General features: G+C 37.9%; 2 long non-coding RNA genes across 2 annotated transcripts in view; one reads left to right on the top strand and one right to left on the bottom strand.

The window, feature by feature from the left end:
• Positions 1 to 5,381, top strand: part of LOC311285386 — a 39,390-nt gene extending 34,009 nt beyond the window's left edge. Inside the window, exon 3 of the long non-coding RNA XR_014626349.1 lies at positions 5,264 to 5,381. This is a non-coding gene — a long non-coding RNA (uncharacterized lncRNA). The remainder of the gene's footprint in view (positions 1 to 5,263) is intronic.
• A 5,550-nt stretch (positions 5,382 to 10,931) lies between these two features.
• On the bottom strand, positions 10,932 to 14,025 carry LOC311284700. Its single transcript, XR_014626263.1, has 2 exons — positions 13,477 to 14,025; positions 10,932 to 13,288 (listed from the first exon to the last, which is right to left on the bottom strand). It is a non-coding gene; the product is annotated as an uncharacterized lncRNA (long non-coding RNA).
• Positions 14,026 to 22,972: the final 8,947 nt, after the last annotated feature.

The following is a 22,972-nucleotide window of genomic DNA, read 5'->3' as shown; positions in this document are numbered from 1 at the left end:
CTAGTATTGTTGCCATGAGAGAAAAAGAATACTGAGAGATAATATGTTATAACCACCCTGTAATGTATGATGTGTGTGAAAATACTTACCTGTTTACTTACCTTCCACCATGTGTTCCATTGTGGAGACATTGTTGATTAATATTGTGAAGATAGGAAAGAAAATGTTTGGACAATTTTTTTAGTAGGGGAGGGTGTTGCGACCTAGAAGTATTATTTAGAAGTATTATTTTATAATTTCATAATTTCCTAGAATAGGGATATGTTTAGAATTCTGTAAGGGAAATCACTATAATTTCATTGTAATTTAATTTGATAAATATTCTGGATATTATTCTGATTTATGTTACTGAGAGGCGAAAGTTCAGTTACGATGATGTCATAGGCCAGCGCGGAGGTAAAAAAAAAAGACGACGTAGGCTGAGCCAAGTGAAGTGAACGTAGGCTATATCACTGATGATATAAAATGTTGTTGCTTCGTGTAAAAAAATTATAATTCCAACAGAACTGGCTAAATAAAGTTGCAAAAGAGAAGACGGAGTCTGTTTTAAGAGTGCAACATAAACAAATTCAACCCAAGCGCTCTTTGGTGACGTGGATGATTACGTTGATCATCTTTCCATCATCGTATAAAACCCGCCCGCATAATTGCTCCACAACGGATCAAGTCCAGACCGAACTTCCTGACCTCAAATGTTGTGAGCGGGGCTAAGTTCGGTTGGCATCCAGGCTAGGTGTAAATTATTTTAATATGGCACGACACAACGTGTTCTGCAAAACTGTTGCCACAGGTACGTTTTTCTAGGAGCCCCATGACATGTAAGAAAAAATAGTAGGCTAAATCGTGCGCACGATTTACTAATTCGTTTCCACAATCCATAAATTGTGTGCACGATTTACTATAGACCTTATGTAGCCCCGCCCCTTTTCAGCGCTGCCCTCGTTGTCTTTTGGTCTGTATTTTCACAGTGTTCTTGCCTATTTATGAATGAACGGCTTGTTTTAAAATCTTCCCGGTCTATTCACATTTGTTAAGACATCTGCTCTAAACATTAGAATCCGCATGAGAACTTTTGTTAACTTTACAATAAGTAAATCCACTTTACCAGCTAATTAGGCTACTCCTTGACAGCGATGGCGGCGGCTTCCCGAAATGCAACGCGGAGTGAAAACATTGTGACGTAACTCTTCACTCTCTATTTCGTTCCCTCGATTTATAAATCGTGCGCATGATTTACTATTTCGTTCCCTTGATTTGCTATATCGTGCACACGATTTATAAAACGAGGGAACAAATTCAGGCGGGCATACACTGTGCAATTTCAGCAAGGTTACCAACTCACACTATACGAGTAGATCGCATGCGATGTAAAGCCAAAGCTCACGATTTATGTGCTCACACTATATGGTCCGATCGTTGAGCTGCGACTTGACTGCTCACACTATACGTGTGAAATATGCGCGATAAACCCCCTATTTGCGCAAATAGATCATGATATTGTTTATCCAGAGATATTGTTAAAAGGATCAGCTATCGATATCAAGAGGAATTAGCATTTCCAATTTATCTAATAAATTAGGCTATTATTATTATTAGGGTAGGCCTATTAAATTGATATTACAATTCATTCGCCCTGCAATAATTTCATACACTGTAAAAAATTCACCCGTATATTTACAGTAAAATACTGGCAGCTGTGGTTCCAGCCCTTTACCGCAATTTTACGGTTTCAACAATGCTGTAATTTCACAGTAAAATACTGGCAGCTGTGGTTCCAGCCATTTACCGTAATTTTACGGTTTCAACAATGCTGTAATTTCACAGTAAAGTACTGGCAGCTGTGGTTCCAGCCATTTACCGTAATTTTACGGTTTCAACGATGCTGTAATTTCACAGTAAAGTTCTGGTAGCTGTGGTTCCAGCCATTTACCGTAATTCTACCATTTCAATACAGTTTTAAATTGTACTTGGAGCAATGGTTACAGCAATAATTCTACAATACATAAAAAAACAATACAGCACATCACCGCATTACTCACTGCGAGGATAATAGATTAGATAGATTAGCTTACTCCTCATTGAAAATGATTTAAAAGCATTTAGGCCGATAATACAATTATAGGCCTATAATTAAAATGATTAACAGTCTATAATATGTCCGAACACTGCAATAATAAGTAATCAATGAAAATTAAGAGCAGTCTTATTTCAAAAACAACTTATTTAACACGAAATACTTCTCTTCTCATTTTTTCACTACGTACTGTATCCTGTACTGTTAGGCTAGCCTACCATTATCAGCATTGAAGATTTAACCCTCGTCTCTGAGAGAATGTGCCGAAAGAACGTCAGTTTTTACTTTCACTTTCTGTATAGTGAATATTGACCGGGTTTGAGACTTCTTCTCCGGCATAACTCTCGCGCAATATTTGCACATTGCTTGTGTGATATCCACTGACTCACCTTCATGGTTTAAAAGAGAAAAATGTCAATGGGACGTGATTATTTTTCTTTATCATCAATTGTCAAATGATGGACAACGGTTCACATTTCCCATGATAAAAAATTAAGTAAATTAGTAAACAAAATGAAAGTAAAAAGTGAAACAAGAAAATTAATGATCTAAATTAATAAAAGAGGCGCCGGTGTATATGTGCACAGGTGGCTTATCCATTTTCAACTGGAGATAAGCAACAGTTTGCTAAATTGCAGCTAGTAGAACTTAAAGATCTATTCTTTTTATTTCTTGCTGCATTAGAGATGTAATGGTATGGCATAACTTCTGTTTTTGCGCAGGCGCAGTGAGGGAAAAAACACTGAGTTTAGGGCAATCGGTTCGTAGCTCTGCTTCAACTGTGCGATATCCTCATGAGGGGCAACCAAAATTTCTGACAGCCAGAAATCCATCCGACCATCCGATTGCCGGTCGGGAGAGGTTAATCGCCTCTCGTTTCCCCCTGTACACTGCACGAACACTGCACGACAAACGACGCACGACAAAGCTGAAAATCGGCCCGATTCAAAAAAGAGTCAGAATTCGGCTCAAAATTGGGCAAAAATTGCACAGTGTATGCCCAGCCGTAGTAAATATTGTGCAAGATTAACTTTTTTTCTTGCATGTCATGTGCAGGGCTCCATATTTTTCTGATGAGCTTAATCATATAAATATACTTTACACTTAGAGTTAGTCTCAGTCTCAGCCTCAGACGTCATGTCCACGGACCATTGGCTGAACGTCTGATGCATATGGCACACTTTTCTGGAAACACTTCAGAAGTTTCAAAGTCGCGATCTGATTGGTTGAATTCTACAGGGTTTCCGGCAGACGTGTGTGTCGCGTTCTTTATCGGTCCGCCTGGAGACAAAGGCTGTGACGCCAAAACCCCTCGTGGAAGAAGAAAGCTGCTGTGTTTACAACTGTGACAATGAGTGCTTACCAGGATCTAAACGCTGGATTTTCAAAAGTAAAGTTTGCAGCTCCATTGATGCAGTAAACTTGCACAATGTTCTTGAATGAATCATTTGTTAGATGCACGCCGTTCTGTTATTGTAGGGATATCGACATCATATTGTCACGCCACATGACGTGGAACAAAACAAACTGTGATTGTTTGCTTTACATGTCAGTCAAACGTCCTCTTGGGCGGTCCTTGGCCAAGAAAAGCTGCGATAGAGGCTACGCAAGACTAACTTAGAGTCAAGTCAAGTCACCCTCATTTATATAGCGCTTTTAAAAATATAGATTGTTTCAAAGCAGCTTTACAGTGATAATGGTAAATTAAAGTAACAGAGTTTTTTTGGCTTTACAGCAGCTCTAGAATAAAGTTATTGTCCAGCTAAAGTTAGTTTTGATTGATTCACTTCCGTCACAACGAACATTAGTTATTAACTTACACGCTAACACGCGACTACACTCTATTGACTTTTTACTTTATGTAGTGTCACAGATAGGGTACAGTAAACATTTCTCAATATGTGCTCAAAGAAAGTAGCCTATATAAAAGATTATTAAAGCTTGAGGATCATATTTTACTGTTGCAAATTTGTTTACTAATGATGTCATACTGTTGTATCAAAAAAATGCAAGCGGTGACTAAACAGACTTGAAACTGCCTGACTGAAATTGTCCTGTCTGCAATGCTGAAAGATGTTTTCATCTAAAACATTTATGGTATTTCATGTTTATAATAATTTATTTTACATGACTTCCTTTGAATGATGCAACAAAGCTTTTAAGTCACTCGAGAAATGTGATTCCTGCAAGTAAGGCTATTTTGGCAGAATGTGGCTTTGCATCCTTCTCTGTTGATCATCACTGGGCGAATCTCAGCAGGTTTACTTCCTTCTTCCTTTTCACATTTACCAGGTGTGGTACTTTTTGAGGGGTCAGTCTAACTTCATTACTATGCATTAGGAAAGCAATGAAAAATAGAATTTTTTTTTTTTTTTTTGGTCAGAATTTATGTTTTTATCTAAGAGATGTAAACTAGAACAATGTTAATCTTAGATACCTTCCATAATTATCAGGGTCTACATGAAATTAAAAATTATTTTAAAAGGGTGTTTAGAAATAAATAATACATATAATTTTATATTGTGGTATTGTGGCCATTTTCAGTGATTTTAATTCATAACAGTTTCGATAAATTCAGCCAATTTCAGTAAATTCAGCAATTAAAAGCATTTTACACAAAAGGGGGAAAAAATCACATCAGGAATACTGCAATCTTAGTCCACTTACAGTATCGTCCATGAATTCTTTTTTTTTTTTTTTGTCATTTTACTTGAGATATTGGATGTTCAAACCATAGTTTTTTATTTATTTTACTTTTTTGGTTCTGCTGACAGGTACAACCAACCTTTTCAAAGTGCTTTTATACATGTTTTACTAAGCACTCTCTTAGACTGAAATCATACACTATGTAGGTGTTTGAATGCAAATACCGGCTACACTGTAATGAATTATAGGTGCATATAAATTATAAATGATGCTGTAATAAGTTACCAGGTTTGTTGCACGTTTAATATGCCGGTGTAAAAATCCATAGTTGGCTTACATTTCAGTACGAAATGTGTTTTTTTAGCCGTAGCCTACTCTGTGTGTGAAATTTGCTTATTGTTTGTTTGTAATGCTGTTTTTAACTTTATTTAAAAGAAAGAGTTCCTGCACTCTGAATACTAAATTATAGTTTAAATGTAAAAAAACGAAAAATAAAAATGGTATAGTTAAAAATAACTATTGTCACATGTTGTATTGTTTTAGGAGACACAGACAAGTGGGCACTGGAAGGCCAAGTTGTGTGTGTGAGGAGGGCTTTCAGCACAGCTTCCTGTCTGGCCTTCCCATACTGTTCACAGCATATTACATATTCAATCAGGAGGAGGCAGTACCTTGGAGTTCATTCAAAGGTAATGATTGAATTCTTAACAACCTCAGTCCCTGCATTTTACACATTTATTCAATATCAGAACTTGCCTTTTCTGTTGAGGCCTTTAAAGGGATAGTTCGGCCAAAAATTATATTAAACCCATGATTTACTCACCCTCAAGCCGTTCGAGATGCAAATGTCAATCATTTTTCAGACGAACACATTTTCAGTTATTTTAGAAAATGTCTTAGATCTTTCAGTGGTTATAATGTGAAGTTATGGGGTCCACTCCTTCAAGCCAGTTATTTTCATTTATAAAGTTTTAAATATGTATATTTTTACGACAAAACCGCACGGATTACCCTCAGAAGGCCTTCGTTTATCCCCCTGGAGCCGGATGGGTTACTTTTGTGAAGGATGCATGCACATTTTTGGGACTTGAAGGAGGTGGATCCCATAACTTGACATTATAACCACTGAAAGATCTAACCAAATTAACCAAATTAAGTTGTGCATTATACAACACTTTATGTATTTAAAAACAATTGTTTAAAGCTTATGTAGTTGATAAATAATTTACATTTAAAATTCAGCTGCCAGTCATTAATACTCAAAAATCAGGAAAATATATTGTATACTCCATTTTACATACACTGTTAAAAATTACCTGTAAATTTTACAGTAAAATACTGGCAGCAGGGTTGCCAGCCAATTACTGTATTTTTTACAGGAGCGTTTCTGTAATTTAATTTACAGAATTTTACTGTAATCAGAGAATACAGTAAAATTACAGAAACGCTACTGTAAAAAATACAGTAATTGGCTGGCAACCCTGCTGCCAGTATTTTACTGTAAAATTTACAGGTAATTTTTAACAGTGTACACTTGCTTGATTTCATACATTGTAAAATCAATTACCAATATTTGCAAAATAGACACTATTGCTGTTGCAATAATAGTCTTCTATACGTCAGTTTTCTCTTACTACTTCGCATACTGTCGGAGTACTACATTTCAAAGAGAACTTAGTTCATGACCAATAAAAAAATATATGTTCTATATGAATGCAATCCAGACATGCTACATCTGCCATTTTGGCATTGCAATATAAATTGTGTTGCTTACACACACTTTACAAATCCTCTTCCAAAGCCTCATGTGATAGTAAAGTGTCCTTTGAATGCGTACTTCAAAATATTGCAAAATATAATAGTAGTAGGTCATCCAGGTAGTTTTCATCTACTTTGTATGAATTCTGTGAATTCAGACTCTCCTAATATAGCTTATTGTTTTTTTGCCTGCTAAATAGTGGGGAGAAATGAGAGAATGAGAGAAACCTGAGGCACAGAACTGAAACATAATTCAAAACCCATCCAAACATAACACAAACTCAGATTATCCCTATGACAATATCTTGTTTGATTAATTTGATGACGACCAGAAACTTCATTCTTTTGTGTGACAGACTGAAAGTGTGCAAACTGATGCTATCACCTGACAACTGAAAAGTCCCAAAATCAGACGTGGTGGGGCAGTACAGATGTTGAAGATTTTTGTCTCATTCTTTTGACTGATAACTATATGCCTCTCCTTCTTCTAAAGAAGATATTGAAAGAAATGTCTCATTGTTTTTGTCCATACATCACTCTGTTAAGCGTCACTGAGGGAGTCGTATACGGGCTACTGGTTTACTTCCTTCTTCCTTTTCACATTTACCATTATGTGGTGTTTCTTTTTTTAATTGTTTTGAGGTGACACTTCTTAGCATGCATTACAGGAATGCAAAAACAAGAACTATAGATTTCTGTACGTAACTTCTTAATACTGACTAGGGGTGTGACGAGACACTATACGCTCACGAGTATTTTTAAGAAATCCCCAATGACGAAATTCATGACTGGAAAAATAGTCTGCAGGTGTATTTTGAAATGTTTTAACTGATCATTTTGTAATGAATGTCATTTCAGTTCTACTTCTTAATATGAATTATCATATGGTTTGAAAGACAACAATAAAAGGTTTTGCCACAAACTCAACTGACTGGCTTCTGTCCTGTTTAACATCGAGTCTCTTCAGACCTTAATGTACATGAATTAAAAGCTTCCAAACTTCTGATTAAGGCTGTGTGTGACCTACTAATTGAACTCCTTTCCACAAATTGAATATATATATATATATATATATATATAAAAAGTGCAAACAATAAGTGAAACCATAATCAAACCATAATCAAAGTACTCTCTCAATATTCAAAGTGCAAACAGAGACCAGAGCTAAGAGGTGGTAACATCTACACAGCCCAGCCTAAGATAGGTTTGGTATTGGAAGACAGGCTATTGTATGCGGCCTACTTTGCGCGCATAGCGCATCAGAGAGCTTGCGTTTTACTTTACAGAGCAGACATTTACAATAGTTTACAAGTGAAGCGACCTTTATCCAACTGAATTAAATGGTTTTTATTTTTATAAAAAAAGCAAAACGACAGTGGAAGCAATTTAATGTAAACATAGCGATGGCATACAGGTATTCTATGCTAATTTCACCCTCACGCGATATAGCGAGACAGCTTTTCACCTCAATGAGAAATCTCATCACATTTGAATATCGCGAGATCTCACCCCTAATACTGACACAATGGATAGATCACCCTCTTGTCGTCCCAAACCTGTATGCCTTTCCTTCTTCTACAGAAGATATTTTGAGAAATGTCTCATTGTTTTTGTCCATACATGGATGTCTTTATCTTCTATCAAAATATCTTATTTTGTGTTCAGCAGAAGAAAGAAAGGCATGCAGGTTTTGGAATGACACGAGGGTGAGTAAATGATGACAGAATTTTCATGCAATACTACAATATGCCATTTTATAAGCTATATAAATATATATAATTTTTTAAATAAATGCTATTCAATAAAAAAAATGAATGCATTATTATGTTGGTGGGTGTATGTGGGCTGTTTGTCAATCATTGAACTAATTAATCAGAAATCAGGTGACAACCTGTAATGTAGTCAGTTTTGTATATGGTTTGCTATTTCAAGCACTTCTCTTTCTGTGCCTGTGTTTTGCAGCAGGGGAGAGTGGGGTAAGATGAGCCAGTGGGTGTCAAAGCACATTTTTACCAGACAAAACTATCCAGGGACCCCTTCAAAAATGTAATTATTGGTGACACTTATAAAATTAACCATTAACTGACATTACTGCAAACTGGTTTCAGCATTGAAGCACAAGGAAGGAGGAACGTTTCATATTATCCAACTTTCAGTTTTGTTTTGTTTCCCTTTGTGTACGTGATTAAGTGCAAACTTTTGCATTTACTGCACGCTATGAATCATTAGTTAAGCATTAGTAAATAGTTAATTTATCATTTATAAAGCAAAGTCCCTACATTAATAGACATTTGTAAGCAGTTATACATACAGCTATAAATGCTTTATTCTTCATGTATAAGCATATCTAAAATGTGTTTAATAATTGTAATTTAATACTTTATTAATAATCCATTTTAATTTCTAAATTAATTATTACATTATTTACAAATTAGGAGTTGTCAGTGCTTCATAAGATCATTTATAAAGTGTAAGTAAATGATTAATACAGTATTTAAATATACATTTATACATATTCATACAAATAGTAATAGTTACTCAATGTGTCAATAAATGCTTTTTTAACACATATTCTTCATAATTAATTCAGGTAGTTATAAAACATTTAGTAGTTGTCAGTTAACTTTTGTGAGCTCATCTAAAGTGAGGACTTTTTATGCCTCAAAGCTTTTAAAAAAGAGATTTAAAGGCTCAGTTATCTTCTAAACAGAAAAAGGAAACAAATACAACAGTAGTGATACAGAAATATTTATTTCAAGATACAAAAATGTAAACTGTACAGCTGTACACTTGATAAAAAATGAAAAATGAAACCTCTGCAATGTCATATAAAATATAAAAAGAAACAAAGTAAGCAATTAAATGAAAAAAAAAAATATATATATATATATATATAAGCAAGAATATAAATAAAAAATAAGAAACAAAATTAATATACGTCAAAAAACAACAACAACAACAACAACAAAAAAGCAACAACATTAGGAAAATAGGCTAAGCAAAACATTTAGGTGAAGTAAGAAGGTTTTCTTGTTTCAGTTTCATGGCTGAGAGAAATTTCAGTGCAAACAGTGAGTCACAAAAAATACATATAAATCAAAACTGCCTAATGTTACCCAGGACGAGCTACAGGACTGTGCAAGCATTAGGGGTGTTGATGGACTCTGTCTACTTTGACAAAAACTACATTTTCTCAGCTTTTTGCTCAAAATGTTGCTTTTTTATGCAACTTACACACATTCAAGTGTTGATAAAAAAACTATGCGTTTTTGATTGTTTCAAGGGTCTGTTCTTTCTTTTGACATATGTTCAGATATTCATACAACAAAATATTCTGAGGGCCATGAAACTTTTGTGAACATGAGTTAAAGTGCAACAAATTATTATCCATCACATTACATTACATTTACATTTTAAATTGTACCTCAAATAAATGAACACATGAAATTATAGATTTAATTATGAATGAATTACTTAAAAACAAACGCACAGAATATTTACACAAAAGCACTTACATGCCTGCTAAATTTAATCCAAAAATTAATAAAAACATCACCTCGGCCTATATCAAAAATAAATATCATTGAGTTTACTTGAAAAGTGCAGCAAGGTCATAACTAAACTCAGGAGGAATGTGACTATCCAGGTCCCGGAATGTGGAATCCATGCTTTACTGACGTGCAGACACATGTTTTACACAGAAGGAGAATGATGCATACAAACAGTAAAGGTTATTATTGATGTGTCCATGTTTACTGTAAGAGTGGGCGTGGCCATTTGTTACTTAAATGTGCTAAGCTTCTGATGTCATACTGAAGTCTCGCATATTTTCGCTTACTTTCGTGTTGCGAAATAAGGTGGATGGATTCACCACTATGACAATCACCACTATGACAATACAACTGCCCATTCTATTTCCAACTTCATTTTCAACTCAAATAGGGGTGGTGAATGGTGATAGGAAGAAATTCATATAATATTCTTAAACATTTTAGCACATTATATTTAACATATACCGAGAATGATGAAATAATTTAAACAAATTACTAAAAAACAATTATCCTTGTGACAAAAACCAATAGAAGACCTTTCACAATCATGATTTTTTTTTTTTTTACATTTAATCAGTCATGTAGGCTACAATAAAAAAAGACTTCACATTTTTCTTCAAAATACAGTTTTATGATATCTATGCTGTGTTGCTGTTCTGTGCTGTTGTTGCAATAACACCATTCAATAATGACAGCAGGGTTTAGTGGAGGGTTTTAATCACACAACCAGTCAATGCTTCTGCTGATGTAAGTTTCATGAATTTTCAGTAAGCCTTCGCAAAACTAGATTTGTTTAAACCAGGACAGTGCTGAAAGTAACAATAATTAGCAGTTTTACAAGTTACTCTGATATCAGCATCTGATTCGATTAGTTTATTCAGAAAACGTATTAATCAGACTGATTATTTTTTTTTTTTTGCAGGGAATCAGGCACTGAAAGGGTAAATCTCCTAACATGTTAGTGAACTGTGGTCCTATGCCAATCACACTGCCACTGGTAAGTGCTGGTTAGAGGCTTTAAAATGGCTTTGCAGATATTCTTCAAGATTCATCAGATTACATCAGATTCATCAAGTCAGCAGGCCCTATTAAATAAGAAAGCTGCATCTCACAGTTTTAACATTGGTGAACGGGTGCTGGCATTGATTCTGGTTGTGATGGCCCCTTTCAGGCAAATTTTGCAGGCATTTCACACCGCTCAAATTAGAAATATTTATTTGAGACAAGTCTGCATATTAACCTATTGAAGACTCATCTTTCCTCCGTATCTTCCACTGATGACAACCATTTTTCTTTATTTTACCAGTGATGAGGTTGCTGGGGGACATCTGAAAAATGCTGAGGTACTTGCTGATTTTCCCAGAATTTCTGCTGAAGAAAGATGACATCATTGAGCTTGTTCAGTGTTTTCCTTCCTTGTTCCTTGATGTACCCAGTTGGACAACTATTATTTTGAAACACAACAAAGATGTAGGTTAGGCTCAGCCTATTAAACAACATAACTACAGAGTTAACCCTGTAAGCATGGGTACTTCCCAGTTCCAATCAAATGCGTATGCGGGAATTTCGGATGCAATTTGAGCTTCTGATGTGTTTACATTTTTAAACTTCTGTGGCTAGACCATGTGCGACCGGCTGACAGGATGTGATGTATTCTAATCAAGACTATCAGCACAAAGTTAGAATTACCAATATTTTAACACTTTAACATTATTCTGTAAATACTATTTCTGTAAAAAGGCGGTTATTAGTAATTATGGTCGATTTAATTGTTTTATAATTATAAAATCAATATTTATATTGATTAGATCTGTAAAATCTACTATGCTTTTATTTTAGATGTATTGAGGGCCGTTTGTTTTGTTTCTCGCGGTCACATATAGGAGTTTCAAATTTCTTCATATTCACATTTCTTCAAAACACATCTAGCTTTTTCCACAATTGTTTTCTATAGGATAAATAAAATATTTCATCATTAGCTGCTGACCTGAACACTATTGAAAACTGAAAAGGAGGTTGCAAAATATATTTCTCTGTATTAGAGAAAAACATTTCATAATCAGTTGTTTTACTTCAATGAAAGGTTAGATTTTTTGTTCATATTTGCCAAGGGTGCCAGTAATTCTGACCACGACTATATGTATCCAAGTAATACAAGTGTCTTCTTTGAAACACAGCATTAATCTGAAGCCTTCTGTTGAGGAGTGGCAACCCTCCCATACAAGCCACATTTGTGGAGAATTTTGTGATATTGTTGTCACACGCACACAATGACCGCTCTTTGTCATGAATTCCTGCAACTGCTTCAGAGTTGCTGTAGGCCTCTTGGTAGCCTCTCTGACCAGTTTCCTCCTGGCTGGAGCGACGTCCTGACCCAGGGAGGGTCTGTGTTGTACCAAATACCTTCCACTTCTTAATAATAGACTTCACTGTGCTTCTAGGCACTGATAAAGCCTTAAAAAAAAAAAAAAAACTTAATCACTGAGTTGGAAAAAGCATCACCCCCTTGTTTCAGTATTTTTGTTGAACCACCTTTTGCTTTAATTACAGCCTTTAGTCTGTTGGGATATGTCTCTACTAACTTTGCACATCTAGATGTTGCAATATTTGACCACTCTTCTTTGCAGAACTGCTCAAGTTCAGTAAAACTTGATGGTGACAGTTTGTGGACTGCTGTCTTCAAGTCATTCCACAGATTTTCAATGGGGTTTAAGTCTGGGCTCTGACAAGGCCATGCAAGGACTTTTTCTCCTTCAACCACTGTGTGGTCAGTTTTGCTGTGTGCTTTGGGTCATTGTCATGTTGGAAGGTAAATCTTCTTCCCATTGACAACTTTCTGGCAGAGAGCAGCAGATTTTCCTCAAGAATTTGACAGTATTTTGCCCCATCCATTTTTCCTTCTATCCTGACAAGTGCTCCAGTCCCTGCTGCAGAGAAACAACCCCACAACATTATATTACCACCTCCATGCTTTACTGTAGGAATGGTGTTATTTGGATGGTGAGCTGTATTGGATTTTCGCCAGACATATCGTTTGGCGTTGAGGCCAAATAATTCAATTTTAGTCTCATCTGACCATAACACCTTTTTCCACGTGGCCTTAGAATCTTCAAGGTGCGTTTTGGCAAAGCTCCTTTCTAGGCCACAACTGCCCAAAGGCATGTTGTTTCGGTGTGTAAAGGTCCAACTTGCAGAATGAGATCAGTAGTGATGTACAGCACATGGCCGGTCCCCAGGGGGCGTCCATCTAGTGCTGCCACTGCCAAAGTAGAGTTGCAAGGAATTAGTGGTATCTTATGCTGTCGGACAAAAATGTTCATCAATAAAGTTGCCTGCGACCCTCAGATCTAACAAGGCCTTAGTGGTGATGGTATCTGACTGAAATGTAAATTTTACGGGCACTTAAATACAGGCAGTGGTTTGAATAGCGGAAATCAACAAACTCACCCTGCTGTTGAGTGTTTGAGGGGATTGTGTCAGGCAGTCAGCTCTCAAATGTCCCGCTTGACCACAATATAGATTGTACCTGATGCAGCGTTCATGCTCCTCTGAGGAGAGATGAGTTAGATTGACTTGCATAGGCTCAGCATCATCACTTGATTGATTCGTTTGACTGAGAGGGCTGGTAAATCGGTTAGATCTCCTGGAGTGAAGGAGATTGCCAATGCGAATAGCGAGGTCAGTGAATTGATCCGGGGCTCTGACCCTGTCACGGCAGGCCAGCTCTGATTGCATGTCTGTGTTCAATCCTTGACAAAACAGCAGTTTTAATGTGTCCTCCACCCGTCTGCACAACGAGAGTGCGAAAAGATCAAATTCAGCTGTGGTATTTCTTCTCTGGCGAAGTGCAAGCTGTTGTTCCCCAGCACTCCTTCCTCCCTCAGAATGTTCGAATACCTCACTTAGTCATTGAATAAAGTCATTTAAAGTGGTGCGGTTCAATCCTTGATTGGCTCATTCCAACGACTTTCCCATGAGCAATGAACACACAAGAGAGATCTTACTATCATCAGTTGGGTATAACGAGGGCTGTTGAGACAGAGCATTGCATAAGAAAGCCTTTACACCAGCGTTTGTGACAGATGAGCAGTTTGTGGTTCTCTGTCTTTATACAGTTGGTCCGTTTTTCAACATGATTCAATTAAAATCACAGCGCTACTGCTACATGCATGATGCGGAACTTTTACCATATGACTACATCCAGATATTATTTAATAATCTAATTTCATATTTAATAAGTAATTAAAAAAGCTGTGAGATAATCACCATAATGCTGGTAATGAAGGTGATGGCCAGAGGAAGCATCTTTTCCACCTCTGTGTTGTAGATTTGAGTGACTTTGAAGTTAAGAAAAGAAAATATCCTTGAAAAAATTGTACATAAAGTTTTTGATTAAAAAAAATAAAAAGGTTAGGCACAAGATTCTTTACACTCCTTCCCTCCCCAGGAAGCAACTGGGGTGTCAAAATGACCCGAAGCCTAAAAATAACACCAGAATAACATTTCTGGTTTTTCCACCAGAAATCTTAGGTAGTAATCTTAATTGGCTAAGCCATAACTAAATATAAGCTTTTTATATAGATTTACTTACATTTTCGAGTGTCTTGGCTTGATGTGTTTTGAACATGAGTTGAACTATCCCTACACCCAAAGAGCACCAGGAAAGGGATTCTACATCCCGTGGGAGCACTCCTTGCTCCTTTTGCACTCCTTGCTTTATGATAAAATATTTTCTTTAAATTCATGCAGGTTTTTTATTTTATTTTACTCTAAAATCTTGAATAGTTATTTTAAAGGGGTGGTATAATGCCCCTTTTTGCAAGATGTAAAATAAGTCTCTGATGTCCCCAGAGTGTGTATGTGAAGTTTTAGCTTAAAACACCCAACAGATATTTTTAAATAGCATGTTAAAATTGTCACTTTTTGAGGGTGAGCAAAAACGCGTCGTTTTGTGTGTGTCCCTTTAAATGCAAATGAGCTGCTGCGTCCGGCACAGGGGACGGAGCTTCAAGAGCTTGTGTGTTAGCAAATCCTAAATGTCGTGTAGTCCCTACCAGACGTTTGTTGTAGTCCTTAAAAAACGATTTCTTTAAAAGCAAATACCTTTGCTTTGAACTTTGAGCATTGTAACTTTGCAGATGTTGTTTATGCTCAAACAGCAACATTACACACTAACTAAAGTTAGAAAAGTGAAATCATAATCAACAACCCTTTTAAGTACATTTAAAATATAATAACTTTAAATGTAAATTTGAATAACACATACACGTAAACAGTAAAACAGTTAAAATTAACTGTGGCCTTGATTATTGATTATTAAGTGGCCTTTTATTTAATTTATTATGTACAAGTAGGCTTAAAATTTAAAATAAATATAAATGTAAGATTTGAAGTAGACAACAAGTGTGCATTCAGTACAATTAAAATTACATTACATTTTTTAATTTGATAGAGGAACTAACCGCTTAAAAAGTTAGTAAAATCACACAAATGTATCATCAGCAGTCTAATAAAACTTTAAATTCATCTGATTCACTTCATATTTCAGACTTTTTCACTTAAATTGTTGTGCTGATTAAATCATTTGGGTTACACTTTATTTTACAGTGTCCTTGTTACATATGTTACATGCACTTACTATAGTAATAACAGTAAATTCCAGAATCCAGAATCCAGAATCGGTCTGTCTTCACCGGCCAAAAGTGGTCAGCGCAGACCACAACGATCTGTCCAGGTCTGTCGGTCCTGGGCGAGCCTCATCCAATTGTGTCCCAGATCTTGTCGTAGCGAGTCGCGCCATCGTGTTGCAGGGCGTCCACGTGGCCGCTTGATGTCGATCGGCAGCCAGACGGTGACTTCGCGCGTCCATCTTTCGTCCGTACGCCGCATCAGGTGCCCGGCCCAGCGCTTCTTGGCCTTGTTGGCCAGGTCCACCGCGTCGTCCACCCTGGTCATGGCCCGCAACTGCTCGTTGCGGACGTGGTCGGTCTGTTTGACCCCGATCATACGGCGCTCGATTGCGCGTTCAGTCACGGCCAGCTTTAACCGGTCGGCCGCCGTCATTGTCCAGGTCTCAGCCCCATAGAGCATGGCAGGCAGGACGGTGCTGTTGAATAGGGCAGCCCTGATGTCCGGGTCAATGGCTCTATTGTTGGCCGTCTCGGCAATTGAGCCGAAGCTGACCCAGGCTGCTCGGCGTCGTCGTGCCAGTTCTCGGCCAATCTTGTGGTCGATGGTCAGCTCCTGGCCCAAGTAGATATAGCTATCTACTTGCTGGAGCTGATGCTGGTCGACATGGAGGGTGGTGTCGGCCACCTGGTCGTTGCGCATCCACTTAGTTTTGGCCAGATTGATTTTGAGGCCGAACCGGGCACCAGCCTGGTTGAGCTGGTCAAGCCGCTGCTGTACATCAACCGCCGAACAGCCTATCAGCACGATGTCATCGGCAAAGCGCAAGTGATTGAGCCAGCGGCCGTTGATCTTGATGCCGACCTCGTCCCAGCTGAGCTGCCGGAAAATTTGCTCGAGACAAGCGGTGAAAAGCTTGGGCGAGATGGTGTCTCCCTGCTTGACCCCGCGGCCGACCTTGATATTAAGCGGCCGGTCGAACAGGGTGATGGTGGTGGCGCAGTTGCTGTTCAGCTCCTGCAGTAGGGCCACGTACTCGTCACCGATGCCTTGTTGTTGGAGGGCGAGCAACACGGCGTTAATCTCGACCGAGTCGAAGGCCTTCTCATAGTCGACAAAAGCCAGGACCACAGTAAATTAATATGCATAATTACATGCAACTAACCCTCAACCAAACCCTAATCCTACCCTAACCCTATATTAAGTACATGTAGTTGCTTAATATTACTCAGTTCTTAAATATATAATTACACTGTAACATTGACACCTTAAAATAAAGTGTAACCCTTTATTTTAAGGTGATGTAGTTACATTGTACTTACTTAAATACATACAGGGCAATATAATTAACTACTTGTCCTTACTATAGGGTTAAGGTTAGGGTTTGGTTTATAGTTAGTCACTTGAAGTTATGCATAATTTACCGTTATTACTATAGTAAGTACATGTAGTAACGTGTAACTGTCACCTTAAAATAAAGTGTTACCATTAATTGTAATGAACATTTCTTGTATTATATTAATAAAGAATGCACATATTGAATCTGCATTATGAATCTGTAGCGTATTGTCATGCTTTACTTCTTTGTGCTGGCTGTATTTGCAGGCAGATATTTTAAGTGTTCTCAGTCATCGAAACATTATCCAGTTTTATGGAGCGATCCTGGAAACTCCCAACTATGGAATTGTTACAGGTCAGTAAAGCAGGACATTTATTACAGTGTTTGCAAGCCAGGGCTTTTATCAAATTCCTCAAACGCTCTATTTTTATTGTTCTCCACACACAGACTCCATTCAAACTTTGCTTCATAGATCATTTTAGCCTTAGGTTTTGTTTTTTTATTTATAATTAATAATTATTTTCAGCGTTTTACCTCTTTATTCTTTTCTATATCATACTTTAAAAAATGTAAGATTGAAGTTGGAAAATAATGTAATTGTTTTCATTTGCATAATAAATTGTGATAGATCTTCCTTGCATCTATTTATCAATCTATATTACATATTAATACCCTTATATCACTGTCTAATCATTTGTTCTTGCTATTTGTTCTTGACTTGCAAATGCTATTTTCTCTGTTGATCTCAGATCTAGTTTGATCTAGTTTCATTTGCATTTGGTTTATAATAAGCAAATAACAACAATAATCAAATATCCATTGGTCTCCAGTTTGTGAATTCACATAATGTATTTTCCACTTTAATAAAATGATCTGCCAGATTAATAAATTACCAGTCAATCTGCAGAACAAGTGTTCTTGTAATTTGATTGAATATATATATATATATATATATATATATATATATATATATATATATATATATATATATATATATATATATATATGTATGTATATATATATATATTCAATCAAATTACAAGAACACTTGTATATACAGTGCCCTCCACAATTAATGGCACCCCTGGTAAATATGATCAAAACTGGCTGTAAAAAATAAATCTGCATCGTTTATCCTTTTGATCTTTCATTCAAAAAATGTGCAAAATTCTAACCTTTCATTGAAGTAAAAGAATTGAAAGTGGGGGGAAATCACATTATGAAATAAATGTTTTTCTCCAAAACACGTTGGCCACAATTATTGGCACCCCTAGAATTTTTTACGAGTAAAATATCTCTGAAGTATATTCCCATTAATATTTACCTTTTTTAGTACACCAGGGTGACTAGGAACATGAAACTGTCCAGCTATGACTTCATGTTTCACAGGAGTTTAAATATGAGGAAACACAAAGGCCAAATCCCCTGAATCATCCATCACAATGAGTAAAACCACAGAATATAGTTCTGATGCGTAGCAAAAGATTGTTGAACTTCACAAAATAGAAAGTGGCTGTAAGACAATAGCTAAAGAATTGAAAATCCCCATTTTGACCAGCAGGGCAATAATTAAGAAGTTCCAATCAACTAAAGATGTTACGAATCTGCCTGGAAGAGGACGTGTGTCTATATTGTCTTAATGCACGGCGAGGATGAAAGTTTGAGTGGCCAAAGACTCTTCAAGGATCACAGATGGAGAATTGCAGAGATTAGTTGAGTCTTGGGGTCAGAAAGCCACAAAAAAAAAAACCTACATCCCCACATGTTGTTTGGGAGGGTTTCAAGAAAAATCCTCCTCGCTCCTCCAGAAACAACCTCCAGCAAATTTAATTGTCAGACACGACTGGAACTTCAAACGGCACAGGGTTCTGTGGTCAGATGAGGCTAAAAAAATAGCTTTTTGGCAGCAAACACACTAGATGGGTTTGGTGAACACAAGGATAAAAAGTACCCCATGTGTACAATTTAATATACTGTTGGATCTTTAATGTTGTGGGCATATTTTTCTGCTGGAGGTCCTGGACTTCTTGTTCAGATACATGGCATCGTGGATTCTATCAAATATCAACAGATAAAAAATCAAAACCTGACGCCTTCTGCTAGAAATCTTATAATGGGCCGTGGTTGGATCTTCCATCAGGACAACGATCCAAAACAAACATCAAAATCAACACAAAAATTTGTTGCGGAGCACAAAATGAAGCTTCTGCCATGACCGTCCCAGTCCCCTGACCTGATGAGTGGGCTGAACTGAAGAGAAGAAGCGTCAACATGGATCTGGAGAGATTCTGTATGGAGGAATGGTCTCTGATCTCTTGTCAGGTGTTCTCCAAACTCATCAGGCATTATAGGAGAAGACTCAGAGCTGGTATCTTGTCAAAAGGAGATTGCAAAAAGTATTTAATAAAAGGGTGCCAATAATTGTGGCCAACGTGTTTTGGAGAAAAACATTTATTTCATAATGTGATTTCCCCCCCACATTCAATTCTTTTACTTCAATGAAAGGTTAGAATTTTGCAACTTTTTTGAACGAAAGATCAAAAGGATAAACGATGCAGAGCCAGTTTTGATCATATTTACCAGGGGTGCCATTAATTGTGGAGGGCACTGTATATATATACGTATGTTTTTATTATTATTCCGCTGATTCTTAATTACTGGGATAAATCAGACTACAGAAGTGCAAATATAAACGTTATGTTTTGTCCATGTGTATTGTATTGAAAATATTACATTTTTTGATTAATCATGGATAAATAAAACGAGACGCAGTGTGTTGGTCTACTTCTGCTTCTGCTGTGCTGAGCGAGACTCAAATGAAGATGCAGTGATTGTAAAAGATCTTAAAGTGCTGTGCAAAGAGTCTATGGTCTGCAGTATTGAGAGACAGTTGAGTCTCTCTTTATGAAAAGTAAATATAATAAGAGAAGGTGAAGGTGACGTTTATGACCAGCTCACCTTTGTCAGCGAGGTTATTAATTTCCCCTGTGTATATACATAAGGGGAATACCTAACCCTAACTCTGTTTGACACTGATAATCTATTATATGATGTGTGCTTACAGTGACCTAAACCTAAAATAAACATACAGTATTCATGAATATTAGCAGACTCAACTGCACTCGTATGGCAGTGGTATGTGTCTGTATTTGGACACTTCACATTCTTTTGGGAACACTTTTTAATACTTAAAAAAAATTCAAAAAATCTAAAAAATACAATACGTATTAAAAATCATATTTCCTCATGTTAGTCACATGTAGGGTTGTTTGAGGCATCTAAATCTCAAATAACTAAATAAGGTGTGTCTTGAAACGGGGTCAGAGTCCGTAGCTTAGCACTCATATGTTTGTTTTTCAGCAAAAAGGGCTGTCAGAGTTCAAAACAATTAATCGTTTTACCCGTTGCCCTTAAACAAGTACTACGCCATGCAAATAAATGACGTTACAGTTGTGTTTCCTCTTGTACGTAGATGCCAGTGTTTGTGTATACAAGGGGTTATGTGGTGTTTGCATGTTCCAGTGGATTTAGATGATGTCATTGAGTGTTTGAGCTCAGAAACAGGATATTGTGTGTCAAGTTTTGTGTGTTTTCTGATTGACCACAGCTCTGCCCAAACTTGAAAACTGCTTTATCTCTGATGAACGCAAAGGACAACTCAAATCTGTTCACTTTATGATTTTTTATCTTTTGCGTTCATCAGAGATAAAGCAGTTTTCAAGTTTGGGCAGAGCTGTGGTCAATCAGAAAACACACAAAACTTGACAGTTGATAACCAGTTGCGTCTTTGGATGATCAGGAGCTGTGGTCACAGTATCTTTCTTCAGGAACAGGTGAGAGAGCCAACAGAGCTCTTACCAAACATTTCAAATGCCATCCACTCTCTGTGGGTGCGCAGGTAAATATGGTCCCAAGAGCACTTCCTAGAAGTTGGTTCCACCAACTCTGGTTGCATGGTTGCCCCCTGCAGTTTGGGAGTGCTCAGTACAACTTGTAACCATGAATTGACCGGAGGAGTGAATTGACGTAACCATGAATTGACACAACACCTCCCACTTGACCTCCTGGTTCTTCAACCCAAGGAGGTCACACCAGTACTGTGATGTGTTAGATTTAGTTACTCCATTTTTGATCCTGTTGTTGCTGCTGCTCTTCAACTGGAAGCAGGACAACTATCCGTCTGACATCCCTGTGAAGAACTGTTGCAGGTATCTTGGTTGAATGTTTTTTCATCTTTTTGGTGGGCTTCACAGTTGCGACTGGGTAGCTGGGGAAGGATCGGAGATATACATCCCTTACAATTCCCTTCCTGTCAGTGTTAACGTCAATGACTCTGGCAAGCCTGAATTGACCTCTCAAGGCGTTCTGGTCAGCCAGCCAGATGACATCTCCAATTGCCACATTCCTGTGAGCTGTGTGCCACTTGGTCCGGACAAACAGGTTTGGTCCGGCTAACTGGCTCCATTTCCTCCAGAACCGGTCAACTTCTGTTTGGATGGTTCTTAATCTCTTGTAAGAGTATCCTTCAAAGTCAAAGGTCCCTGGATCTCCTCTGGGTCCAGTTCTTCCAAGCAGAAGTGAATTTGGGCTAATGTATTCTACACAGTCCTCCCGGCTCTGAGTCCTGGCATCAATAGGTCGTTCATTTGCGAGGTTGGAAGCCATATAAAGGAAAGTTTGAAACTCACCCCATGTGAAGACTCCGTTACCCCCCAGATTGTGCAAAGCCCGCTTCACAGTCCGGACAGCAGCTTCAGCAGCTCCGTTTCTGTGAGGTGAGTCTGCTGGATGGATCTTCCAGCTCCATTCTGTGCCATGCTTGGAGACTTCATCTTCAAGCTTTGATTTCTCCAGTCGGTCCAGAAACATGTAGAGCTCTTCGAGGGCAGGTCTGGCTCCGACAAAGTTCTTTCCAGGATCCGACCACAATTTCTTTGGATGTCCTCTCAGTGCCGTAAATCTTTGGTAGGCTAACAGGAAGCCTTCAGCTGACTGGTCACTGACAAGGTCTGTGTGCATAGCTCTGGACGCCATGCAACAGAAGACAATTCCCCACACTTTGAGTTTCACCTTCTTTCTCACCTCATCCTTCACTTCGTAAGGTCCAAATAAGTCCACTGTCGTGTACTCAAATGGATTAGCTGGTGTTATTCGCTCCAATGGAAGGTCACTCATGATCTGTTGGCATCTTCGGGCCTTAAGTCTCCTGCATGTCACACAGTTATCAACGATCTTCTGAGCTAGTTTCCGGCCTCTTACCACCCATGCTTTCCTTCTCATCCGGAGGAGTGTGCCTGCGATTTCTTCATGATTTGCCTTGTGGGCTTCTTGAGCTAGAAGAGTGGATACCCATGATGTGCAGGGCAAGATTGGTACTGCAGTTTTGTCTTTATTAAAGATTTGGAATCTTCCTCCACAGAGCAAAAGTCCAGTGCTTTCCTCTCTGACCACAGCAAGCCTGCTGAGTGTGGTGTCTGGCAAGGTTACCTCCTTTTGAGCCGCAATGAAGAGATCCCTGAGTGCATCTTCACACTCCATGATGGTAAGTGTAGCTTCCTTGACTCTGGACTTGATCTCAAGAGCTGAAGGAATCTCCTTCCTCTTTGGCTTGCTTGTGGTTGAGGTCTTGGTCAGCATTTCTTTCCACTTTGTGGCAGCTCTCCACACCCAGGCAATGACTCTTATCAACCTGGTTAAACTGCTGAACTTATTGATGTTAAGGATTTTCCTCACTGAAGAACCAGAAGGTGGCCTCCGGACTTGGATTTGGTGCCCTTTTCCTCTAGGGCTGCTTTGCAGGTCCTTGTTTTGGTCAGAGGTTGGAGACATTGGCATTGCAGTTGTAGGTGGAGCATGTTGGTTTTTTCCCACCTGTGCTCGGGTCAGTGCTGCTGTAAAACATTTCCTTTGGAGCTTGTTTATACCTTCTTTGGCATCTGCAGCGACATCTTTGGCTGACTTTGTCGGCCACTCCTC

This window comes from Rutilus rutilus, assembly GCF_951802725.1.
Source record: "Rutilus rutilus genome assembly, chromosome: 25".
Classification (NCBI taxonomy): domain Eukaryota; kingdom Metazoa; phylum Chordata; class Actinopteri; order Cypriniformes; family Leuciscidae; genus Rutilus; species Rutilus rutilus.
Note: the sequence above shows the minus strand (reverse complement) of the source record. Positions and strands in the feature narration are given on the sequence as shown.